An 11,447-nucleotide genomic window follows, 5' to 3' on the forward strand; every position below is an offset into this window, starting at 1 on the left:
CGGATCTGTGTCAAAGCTTGCATCGACGTAACCTTTTACGGCGAGCTCTTCGTCACCTCCATATACGAGAAACATCTCCTTAGTCCTTTTCAGGTACTTCAGGATATTCTTGACCGCTGTCCAGTGATCCACTCCTGGATTACTCTGGAACCTACCTGCCATACTTATGGCCAGGCTAACATCCGGTCTAGTGCACAGCATCGCATACATGATAGAACCTATGGCTGAAGCATAGGGGACGGAGCGCATATGCTCTCTATCTTCATCAGTTGCTGGGCACTGAGTCTTACTCAATCTCGTACCTTGTAGAACTAGCAAGAACCCTTTCTTGGACTGTTCCATTTTGAACCTTTTCAAAACTTTGTCAAGGTATGTGCTTTGTGAAAGTCCTATCACGCGTTTTTATCTATCCCTATAGATCTTAATGCCTAGTATGTAAGCAGCTTCTCCTAGGTCCTTCATAGAGAAACTTTTATTCAAGTAACCTTTTATGCTCTCCAAAAGCTCTACGTTGTTTCCAATCAGTAATATGTCATCCACATATAATATTAGAAACGCCACAGAGCTCCCACTCACTTTCTTGTAAATACAAGATTCTCCAACCACTTGTATAAACCCAAATGCTTTGATCACCTCATCAAAGCGTTTGTTCCAACTCCGAGATGCTTGCACCAGTCCATAAATGGATCGCTGGAGCTTGCACACCTTGTCAGCATTTTTAGGATCGACAAAACCTTCGGGTTGCATCATATACAACTCTTCCTTAAGGAAACCGTTAAGGAACGCTGTTTTGACATCCATCTGCCAGATTTCATAATCGAAAAATGCAGCTATCGCTAACATGATTCTGACGGACTTAAGCATCGCTACGGGAGAGAAAGTCTCATCGTAGTCAATTCCTGGAACTTGTGAAAAACCCTTTGCCAAAAGTCGAGCTTTATAAACGGTCACATTACCGTCAGCGTCCGTCTTCTTCTTAAAGATCCATTTGTTCTGAATAGCCTTGCGGCCCTTAGGTAGTATCTCCAAAGTCCACACTTTGTTCTCATACAAGGATCCTATCTCAGATTTCATGGCCTCCAGCCATTTGTTGGAATCTGGGCCCACCATCGCTTCTTCATAATTTGCAGGTTCATTGTTGTCTAACAACATGATTGATAAGACGAGATTACCGTACCACTCTGGAGCAGCGCGTGATGTCGTCGACCTGCGTGGTTCAACAGAAACTTGAACTGGAGTTTCATGATCATCATCATTAACTTCCTCCTCAACCGGCGTCGCAATGACAGAGGTTTCCCCTTGCCCTGCGCCACCATCCAGAGGGATGAGAGGTTCGACAACCTCGTCAAGTTCTATCTTCCTCCCACTCAATTCTCTCGAGAGAAACTCCTTCTCGAGAAAAGTTCCGTTCTTAGCAACAAACACTTTGCCCTCGGATTTGAGATAGAAGGTGTACCCAACTGTCTCTTTTGGGTAACCTATGAAGACGCATTTTTCCGCTTTGGGTTCCAGCTTTTCAGGCTGAAGCTTTTTGACATAAGCATCACATCCCCAAACTTTAAGAAACGACAACTTTGGCCTTTTGCCATACCACAGTTCGTATGGTGTCGTCTCAACGGATTTTGATGGTGCCCTATTTAAAGTGAATGCAGCTGTTTCTAATGCATAACCCCAAAATGATAACGGCAAATCAGCAAGAGACATCATAGATCGCACCATCTCTAACAAAGTACGATTACGACGTTCGGACACACCATTACGCTGTGGTGTTCCAGGCGGTGTTAACTGCGAAACAATTCCACATTGTCTTAAGTGAGCACCAAACTCGAAACTCAGATATTCACCCCCACGATCAGATCGTAGGAACTTGATCTTCTTGTTACGATGATTTTCCACTTCACTCTGAAATTGCTTGAACTTTTCAAATGTTTCAGACTTGTGCTTCATCAAGTAGACATAACCATATCTACATAAATCGTCAGTGAAGGTGAGGAAATAACGATATCCGCCGCGTGCTTCTACGCTCATTGGACCACATACATCGGTATGTATGATTTCCAACAAGTCACTTGCATGCTCCATTGTTCCGGAGAACGGAGTTTTAGTCATCTTGCCCATGAGGCATGGTTCGCACGTGTCAAGTGAATCGAAGTCAAGTGACTCCAAAAGTCCATCAGCATGGAGTTTCTTCATGCGCTTTACACCAATATGACCTAAACGGCAGTGCCACAAAAATATGGCGCTATCATTGTTTACTCTAACTCTTTTGGTCTCAATGTTATGTATATGCGTATCGCTATCAAGATTCAATATGAACAATCCTCTCACATTCGGTGCATGACCATAAAAGATGTTACTCATAGTAATAGAACAACCATTATTCTCAGACTTCAAAGAGTAACCGTCTCGCAATAAACAAGATCCAGATATAATGTTCATGCTCAACGCAGGCACTAAGTAACAATGATTTAAGTTCATCACTAATCCCGATGGTAGCTGAAGTGACACTGTGCCGACGGCGATTGCATCAACCTTGGAACCATTTCCTACGCACATCGTCACTTCGTCTTTCGCCAGCCTTCGCCTATTCCGCAGTTCCTGTTTCGAGTTGCAAATATGAGCAACAGAACCGGTATCAAATACCCAGGCACTACTACGAGAGCTAGTTAAGTACACATCAATAACATGTATATCAAATATACCTGATTTTTCTTTGCCCGCCTTCTTACCTACCAGATACTTGGGGCAATTGCGCTTCCAGTGACCCATACCCTTGCAATAGAAGCACTCTATTTCAGGCTTAGGTCCAGCCTTGGGTTTCTTCGGCAGATTGGCAACAGGCTTGCCGCTCTTCTTCGAATTGCCCTTCTTGCCTTTGCCGTTTCTCTTGAAACTAGTGGTCTTGCTCACCATCAACACTTGATGCTCTTTACGGAGTTCAGACTCTGCGACTTTCAGCATCGCAAACAACTCGCCGGGAGACTTGTTCATCCCTTGCATGTTGTAGTTCAACACAAAGCCTTTATAGCTTGGTGGCAGTGATTGAAGGATTCTGTCAGTGATAGCCTCTTGCGGGAGTTCAATCCCCAGTTCAGCTAGACGGTTTGAGTACCCAGACATTTTGAGCACATGTTCACTGACAGACGAGTTTTCCTCCATCTTGCAAGCATAGAATTTATCGGAGGTCTCATACCTCTCGATCCGGGCGTTCTTCTGAAAGATAAACTTCAACTCCTGGAACATCTCAAATGCTCCATGACGCTCAAAGCGACGTTGAAGTCCCGGTTCTAAGCCATACAAGACTGCACATTGAACTATTGAGTAGTCCTCCTTACGCGCTAACCAAGCGTTCTTAACATCCTGATCAGCCGTAGCGGGTGGTTCATCTCCTAGCGCAGCATTAAGGACATAATCCTTCTTCCCAGCTTGTAAGATTAGCTTAAGATTACGAGCCCAGTCTACAAAGTTGCTTCCATCATCTTTCAACTTAGCTTTCTCTAGGAACGTATTAAAATTCAGGATGACACTCGCGTGAGCCATGATCTACAACACAAATATATTCAAAGTGGACTTAGACTATGTTCAAGATAATTAGATTTAACTTAATCAAATTATATGCTAAACTCCCACTCAAAAAGTACATCTCTCTAGTCATTTGAGTGGTTCATGATCCACTTACACTATCCCAAGTCCGATCATCACGTGAGTTGAGTATAGTTTCAGTGGTAAGCATCCCTATGCTAATCATATCAACTATATGATTCATGATCGACCTTTCGGTCTCATGTGTTCCGAGGCCATGTCTGCACATGCTAGGCTCGTCAAGCTTAACCCGAGTGTTCCGCGTGCGCAACTGTTTTGCACCCGTTGTATGTGAACGTTGAGTCTATCACACCCGATCATCACGTGGTGTCTCGAAACGACGAACTGTAGCAACGGTGCACAGTCGGGGAGAACACAATTTCGTCTTGAAATTTTAGTGAGAGATCACCTCATAATGCTACCGTCGTTCTAAGCAAAATAAGGTGCAGAAAAGGATTAACATCACATGCAATTCATAAGTGACATGATATGGCCATCATCACGCGCTTCTTGATCTCCATCACCAAAGCACCGGCACGATCTTCTTGTCACCGGCGCCACACCATGATCATCCATCAACGTGTTGCCATCGGGGTTGTCGTGCTACTCATGCTATTACTACTAAAGCTACATCCTAGCAAAATAGTAAACGCATCTGCAAGCACAAACGTTAGTATAAGGACAACCCTATGGCTCCTGCCGGTTGCCGTACCATCGACGTGCAAGTCGATATTTCTATTACAACATGATCATCTCATACATCCAATATATCACATCACATCGTTGGCCATATCACATCACAATCATACCCTGCAAAAACAAGTTAGACGTCCTCTAGTTTTGTTGTTGCATGTTTTACGTGGTGACCAAGGGTATCTAGTAGGATCGCATCTTACTTACGCAAACACCACAATGGAGATATATGAGTTGCTATTTAACCTCATCCAAGGACCTCCTCGGTCAAATCCGATTCAACTAAAGTTGGAGAAATCGTCACTTGCGAGACTTCTTTGAGCAAAGGGGGTTACTCGTAACGATGAAACCAGTCTCTCGTAAGCGTACGAGTAATGTCGGTCCAAGCCGCTTCAATCCAACAATACCGCGGAATCAAGAAAAGACTAAGGAGGGCAGCAAAACGCACATCACTGCCCACAAAACTTTTGTGTTCTACTCGATAAGACATCTACGCATGAACCTAGCTCATGATGCCACTGTTGGGGAACGTCGCAAGGGAAACAAAAATTTTCCTACGCGCACGAAGACCTATCATGGTGATGTCCATCTACGAGAGGGGATGAGTGATCTACGTACCCTTGTAGATCGTACAGCAGAAGCGTTAGAGAACGCGGTTGATGTAGTGGAACGTCCTCACGTCCCTCGATCCGCCCCGCGAACAATCCCGCGATCAGTCCCACGATCTAGTACCGAACGGACGGCACCTCCGCGTTCAGCACACGTACAGCTCGACGATGATCTCGGCCTTCTTGATCCAGCAAGAGAGACGGAGAGGTAGAAGAGTTCTCCGGCAGCGTGACGGCGCTCCGGAGGTTGGTGATGATCTTGTCTCAGCAGGGCTCCGCCCAAGCTCCGCAGAAACGCGATCTAGAGGAAAAACTATGGAGATATGTGGTCGGGCAGCCGTGAGAAAGTCGTCTCAAATCAGCCCTAATTGCTCCATATATATAGGAGGAGGGAGGGGGGCCTTGCCTTGGGGTCCAAGGGACCCTCAAGGGGTCGGCCGAGCCAAGGGGGGGAGGACTCCCTCCCCAAACCGAGTTGGACTTGGTTTGGTGGGAGGAGTCCCCCTCCCTTCCCACTTCCTCCCTCTTTTTTTTTCTTTTCCTTTGATTTCTTTATTCTTGGGGCTGTCCCACCAGCCCACTAAGGGCTGGTGTGTCTCCCCAAAGCCTATGGGCTTCCCCGGGGTGGGTTGCCCCCCCCCCCCCCGGTGAACTCCCGGAACCCATTCGTCATTCCCGGTACATTCCCGGTAACTCCGAAAACCTTCCGGTAATCAAATGAGGTCATCCTATATATCAATCTTCGTTTCCGGACCATTCCGGAAACCCTCGTGACGTCCGTGATCTCATCCGGGACTCCGAACAACATTCGGTAACCAACCATATAACTCAAATACGCATAAAACAACGTCGAACCTTAAGTGTGCAGACCCTGCGGGTTCGAGAACTATGCAGACATGACCCGAGAGACTCCTCGGTCAATATCCAATAGCGGGACCTGGATGCCCATATTGGATCCTACATATTCTACGAAGATCTTATCGTTTGAACCTCAGTGCCAAGGATTCGTATAATCCCGTATGTAATTCCCTTTGTCCTTCGGTATGTTACTTGCCCGAGATTCGATCGTCAGTATCCGCATACCTATTTCAATCTCGTTTACCGTCAAGTCTCTTTACTCGTTCCGTAATACAAGATCCCGCAACTTACACTAAGTTACATTGCTTGCAAGGCTTGTGTGTGATGTTGTATTACCGAGTGGGCCCCGAGATACCTCTCCGTCATACGGAGTGACAAATCCCAGTCTTGATCCATACTAACTCAACTAACACCTTCGGAGATACCTGTAGAGCATCTTTATAGTCACCCAGTTACGTTGCGACATTTGATACACACAAAGCATTCCTCTGGTGTCAGTGAGTTATATGATCTCATGGTCATAGGAATAAATACTTGACACGCAGAAAACAGTAGCAACAAAATGACACGATCAACATGCTACGTCTATTAGTTTGGGTCTAGTCCATCACGTGATTCTCCCAATGACGTGATCCAGTTATCAAGCAACAACACCTTGTTCATAATCAGAAGACACTGACTATCATCGATCAACTGGCTAGCCAACTAGAGGCATGCTAGGGACGGTGTTTTGTCTATGTATCCACACATGTAAATGAGTCTTCATTCAATACAATTATAGCATGGATAATAAACTATTATCTTGATACAGGAATTATAATAATAACTATACATTTATTATTGCCTCTAGGGCATAATTCCAACACGGGGTTCATAAGGAAACTAAGGGATATTAAGGACTCCTTTTAATAGAGAACCAAAACAAAGTATTAACACTTAGTTGATACATGAAGTCCTCAAACTATGGCAATCACCGGAAAGAATCCCAATTATTGGCCCCGCGGGTATGCGGATCATGACACGTAATAGGTGCATACAACTTGCAAGATAGTACCTAAGGCACTCTCATATTCAGAGAAAATATAATAGGTTCATATTTGAAATCATGGCACTCGGGCCCTAGTGGCAAGCATTAAGCATAGCAAAGTCATAGCAACATCAATCTAAGAACATAGTGGATCCTAATACGTCTCCAACGTATCTGCTTTTCCACACACATTTGCACTGGTTTTGACCTCTAACTTGCATGATTTGAATGAAAATAACCCGGACTGGCGCTATTTTCACCACAACTACCTTGGTGTTATTTTTGTGTAGAAATAAAAAGTTCTCTGAATTGGACGAAACTTTTTGTGAATTATTTCTGGCATTTAAAAGGAATTATGGAACGAATACCTCTCGGAGAAACGCTGCGAGGGGGCCACAAGCCAACACGGCACCCCCCCAGGCCGCGCCCTAATGGCTTGTGGGTGCCACGTGGCTTTTGTGACCCTAATTCCAGTCCTATAAAATCACATCTTCAGAGAAAACAAACGATAGAGAAGTTTTCATCGCGTTTCACAAGACGGAGCCACTGCCACCTCATGTTCTTCGTGTGGAGGACTGATGTGGAGTCTATATGGGGCTTCGGAAAGGGGGATTCGTCGTCGTCGACATAACCAACCCTTCTTCATCAACACTGCCATGATTCTCACCAAAGGGAGTGAGTAATTCATTTGTAGGCTTGCTAGACGGTGGTGGTATTGGATGATATTGATCATGTAATTGAGTTAAGTTTGATAGGGCTTGATCCCTATTATCCATTATGTTCTGAGATTGATGTTACTATGACTTTGTGATGCTTAATGCTTGTCACTAGGGCCCGAGTGCCATGATTTCAGATGTGAACCTATTATGTTTTCATGAATATGAGAGTGATTTGGATCCTATCATGCAAGTTGTAGTTACCTATTACATGTCTTGATCCGCATACCCCAAGGTGACAATAATTGGGATTCTTTCCAGTGATTGTCGTACTTTGAGGAGTTCATGTATTCACCATGTGTTAATGCTTTGTTCTGGTTCTCTATTAAAAGGTAGACTTATATCCCCTAGTTTCCAATAGGACCCTGTTGCCATGGGGGGGTAGGACAAAATATGTCATGCAAGTTCTTATCGCAAGCACGTATGACTATATACTAAATACATGCCTACATTATATTGATGAATTGCAGCTAGTTCTATGTTGCCCTAGTGTGTAGCCATTATATGATCAATGTCATCTAAATCATTATCCATCACTTATCCATGTGACTACGCTTTACATATATTGAATCTTGCTAAGTTACTACGGTTGCTAGTGCTGTCACACCTGCTACTCAATTGTTACTATTACTACTGTTACCAAAATTGCTGCTATCACTTTTACTGTTACTACTATCATTTGTTGTGCTACTAAATCCTTGTTGCACAGAGATATCCCAGGTGCGGTTGAATTGATAACTCAACTGTTACGGCTAATAAATATGCTTTGTATCCCCTTGTGTCGAATCAATAAATTAGGGTGAAATACTACCCGTGAAGACTATTGCAATCCCCTACACTTGTTGGTTATCAGATACTAGGGATCAAGGCCTATCCAAATTACTCGATTACATGATCAATATCATCCACACCTATCATCATCGAGCAAGCCTACAAAGGGATTACTCACTCTCGGCGGTGAGCATCATGGAATTGTTGATGGAGAATGATTGGTGATGATGAACGCAATCAATCCCCCTCTTTGGAGCCCCAAAGAGACTCGAGATTAGCCCTCCCGAGGAAGAACGGGAGGTGGTGGTGGCTCCTTCTCGTAAAACACGATGAAATCTTGTATTACAAGGACTTTAATTATGATAATTTCTCTTTAGTAGAATTTATTTCCTTGCTGCAATCCATTATTACCTCACCCAATGCTTATGAAAAAACAAAGCTTTTACTCAACATATATTAGAAGCTATGGTAAAAGCTTATGATGAGAAACTTGAGCTTGAAGTTTCTATACCTAGAAAGTTGCATGATTAGTGGGAACCTACTATCAAAATTAAGATGAGTAAATATTAATGCAATGCTTTGTGTACCTTGGTGCTAGTGATTCAAGTATACCTAAATCTTTATGCGATGTGCTTGGTCTCACTATTGAAGAGCGTTCCCTAGACTTGCATCTTGCTGACTCTACTATTAAGAAACCCTTGGGTAGAATAAATGATGTGTTGATAATTGCAAATACAAATTATGTGCATGTAGATTTCATTGTGTTTGATATTGATTGCAATCATGTTTGTCCCATTATACTTGGAAGACCCTTCCTACGAACTATAGGTGCAACCATTGACATGAAAGAGGGAAACATAAGGTTCCAATTCCCATTAAAGAAAGGAATGAAAAACTTCCCTAGAAATAAAATTAGACCACCTTATGAATCAACCATGAGATATACTTATGGTTGGAGTGTCAAAGATGATAACACTTGAAACTATGCAATATGCCTAGCTAGGGGCGTAAAACAATAGCGTTTGTTGGGAGGCAACCCAATAGTTATCTTTATTTTTGTATTTTACTTTATGTTTGTTTGTGATAACATGATTATTGCCTCTGTAATCATTGTGTTTTTATGTTTTAATTAGTGATTGTGCCAAGTAAAGCCTTTGGGATGATTTGTATGATGAGTAGAGTTGACACGATGCAAGGACAGAAACTTTGACGTCCACTTCAGAATTTCTTTGATTTACTAGAATGTACTTTTAAGATGAATTTTTATAAAGTATTTCTATACAAATTCCTCGAGTTTTCCTATTTTTAATATTTTTTTTGAGTTGCATAAGTATAGGTTCATTAGAGATTGCTACACAATGTTCTGTTTTAGTCAGATTCTGTTTTTGCTTGCATAGTTTGCTTGTTTTGATGATTCTATGGATTGTATCGGGGTTATAAGGCACGGAGAAGTTAGAATACAATACCTTATGCTAAAATAAAATATGAATCAACTTGTAACAGTACCTAAAAGTGTTTTATATGTTGCTTATACTAACGGATCTCATGAAGTTTTGTTGGGTTTGATGTGATTGAAGTTTTCAAGTTTTGGGTATTATCCCAATGGACAAAGGAATGAGGAGCAGCAAACCCCTAAGCTTGGGGATGCCCAAGGCACCACAAGGTAATATTCTAGGAATACTCAAGCTTCTAAGCTTAGTGATGCCCCGAAAGGCATCCCCTCCTTCGTCTCAACCCATCGGTATGTGACTTGGAGCTACATTTTTATTCACCACATGATATGAGTTTTGCTTGGAGTCTCATTTGGTTTTGTTTACTTTTACTTTCAGTTTTCCACAACCATTGTTTGCTGGAGACACCAATTTAAGAGGGATACACCATCATCATAACTTTTTAGAATACTCTATGTGCTTCACTTATATCTTTTTAGCTTAGCAGTTGCTCTACTACCTCACTTATATATTTTTGTGCACGGTGGCGTGTAGATTTTAAAGAAATATTATGCTCTCGTTCTTCACTTATATCTGTTTACGATTTAAATAAATAGTGGCAGTAATTTGCATGGGTCATAAGACTATACCAAAAATAACAGGTGTTCAATGAATGATAATTAAAACCATCATGTAGCACATATAGAGAAATTATGGGTTAATGATATTGATGTGGTGATATGAAAAAGGTGTGAGTGAATTATTATTAATTGAGAGAGGTGTCGATATTAAGAGATGTTAGACTTCTTGTTCATCTAAAAATAAACTTGCATGGTGATGATGTGTGAGCATTTCTATTCCTCGTTGAAATCCTAGTGTTGTTTCGAGTCGGAGTCGCGTGATGGTTAATTCCTACCAACCCTCTCCCTCACGGCATGCGAGTAGTACTTTGATTTGTGATAAGACTAATAAAACTTTGCAATAAGTACATGAGTTCTTTATGACTAATGTGACACCATGGACATACGCAATCTCACCTCCTCATATTTGCTAGCCTCTTCGGTATCGTGCATTGCCCATTCTCACCTTGAGGATCGATGCAACTTTAGTCGGTGCATCCAAACCTCATGACATGACACGCACTGTTGCACATGAGCCTTCTTATATCTTCTTGAAAACAGGCACCATACCTACCTATCATGGCATTTCCATAGCCATTCCGAGATACATTGTCATGCAAATTCCATCGTCACTTCACATGACTAGTTTGTTGATCATCATAATACTTTGCATGATCATATAGAGGTGACATAGTATTTGTGGCAAAGCCACCTGAAAGGATCAATATGGTTGACTAGAGGGGGGGTCAATAGGCAACTAACAAATTTTAAGCTTTTCTTTAAACAAATTAGGTTTAGCAACAAATAGGTTGGCTAGATATGCAACTAGGTGAACAACCTATATGATGCTAACACAACAATAATAAACAGAGTAAATACGAGTAAAGGTAAGAGATAACCACAAGGGGAATCGATGAAGACGAGGGTGTGTTCCCGAAGTTCCTTCCCTTTGAGGGGAAGTACGTCTCCGTTGGAGCGGTGTGGAGGCACAATGCCCCCAAGATGCTATTGGGGAACGTTGCATGGGAAACAAAAAAATTCCTACACACACGAAGACCTATCATGGTGATGTTCATCTATGAGAGGAGATTAGATCCACATACCCTTGTAAGATCACTAAGCCGGGAGCGTTAAGAAACGCG

The sequence above is a fragment of the Hordeum vulgare genome, chromosome 1H, assembly GCF_904849725.1.
Source record: "Hordeum vulgare subsp. vulgare chromosome 1H, MorexV3_pseudomolecules_assembly, whole genome shotgun sequence".
NCBI classification, from domain to species: Eukaryota; Viridiplantae; Streptophyta; class Magnoliopsida; order Poales; family Poaceae; genus Hordeum; species Hordeum vulgare.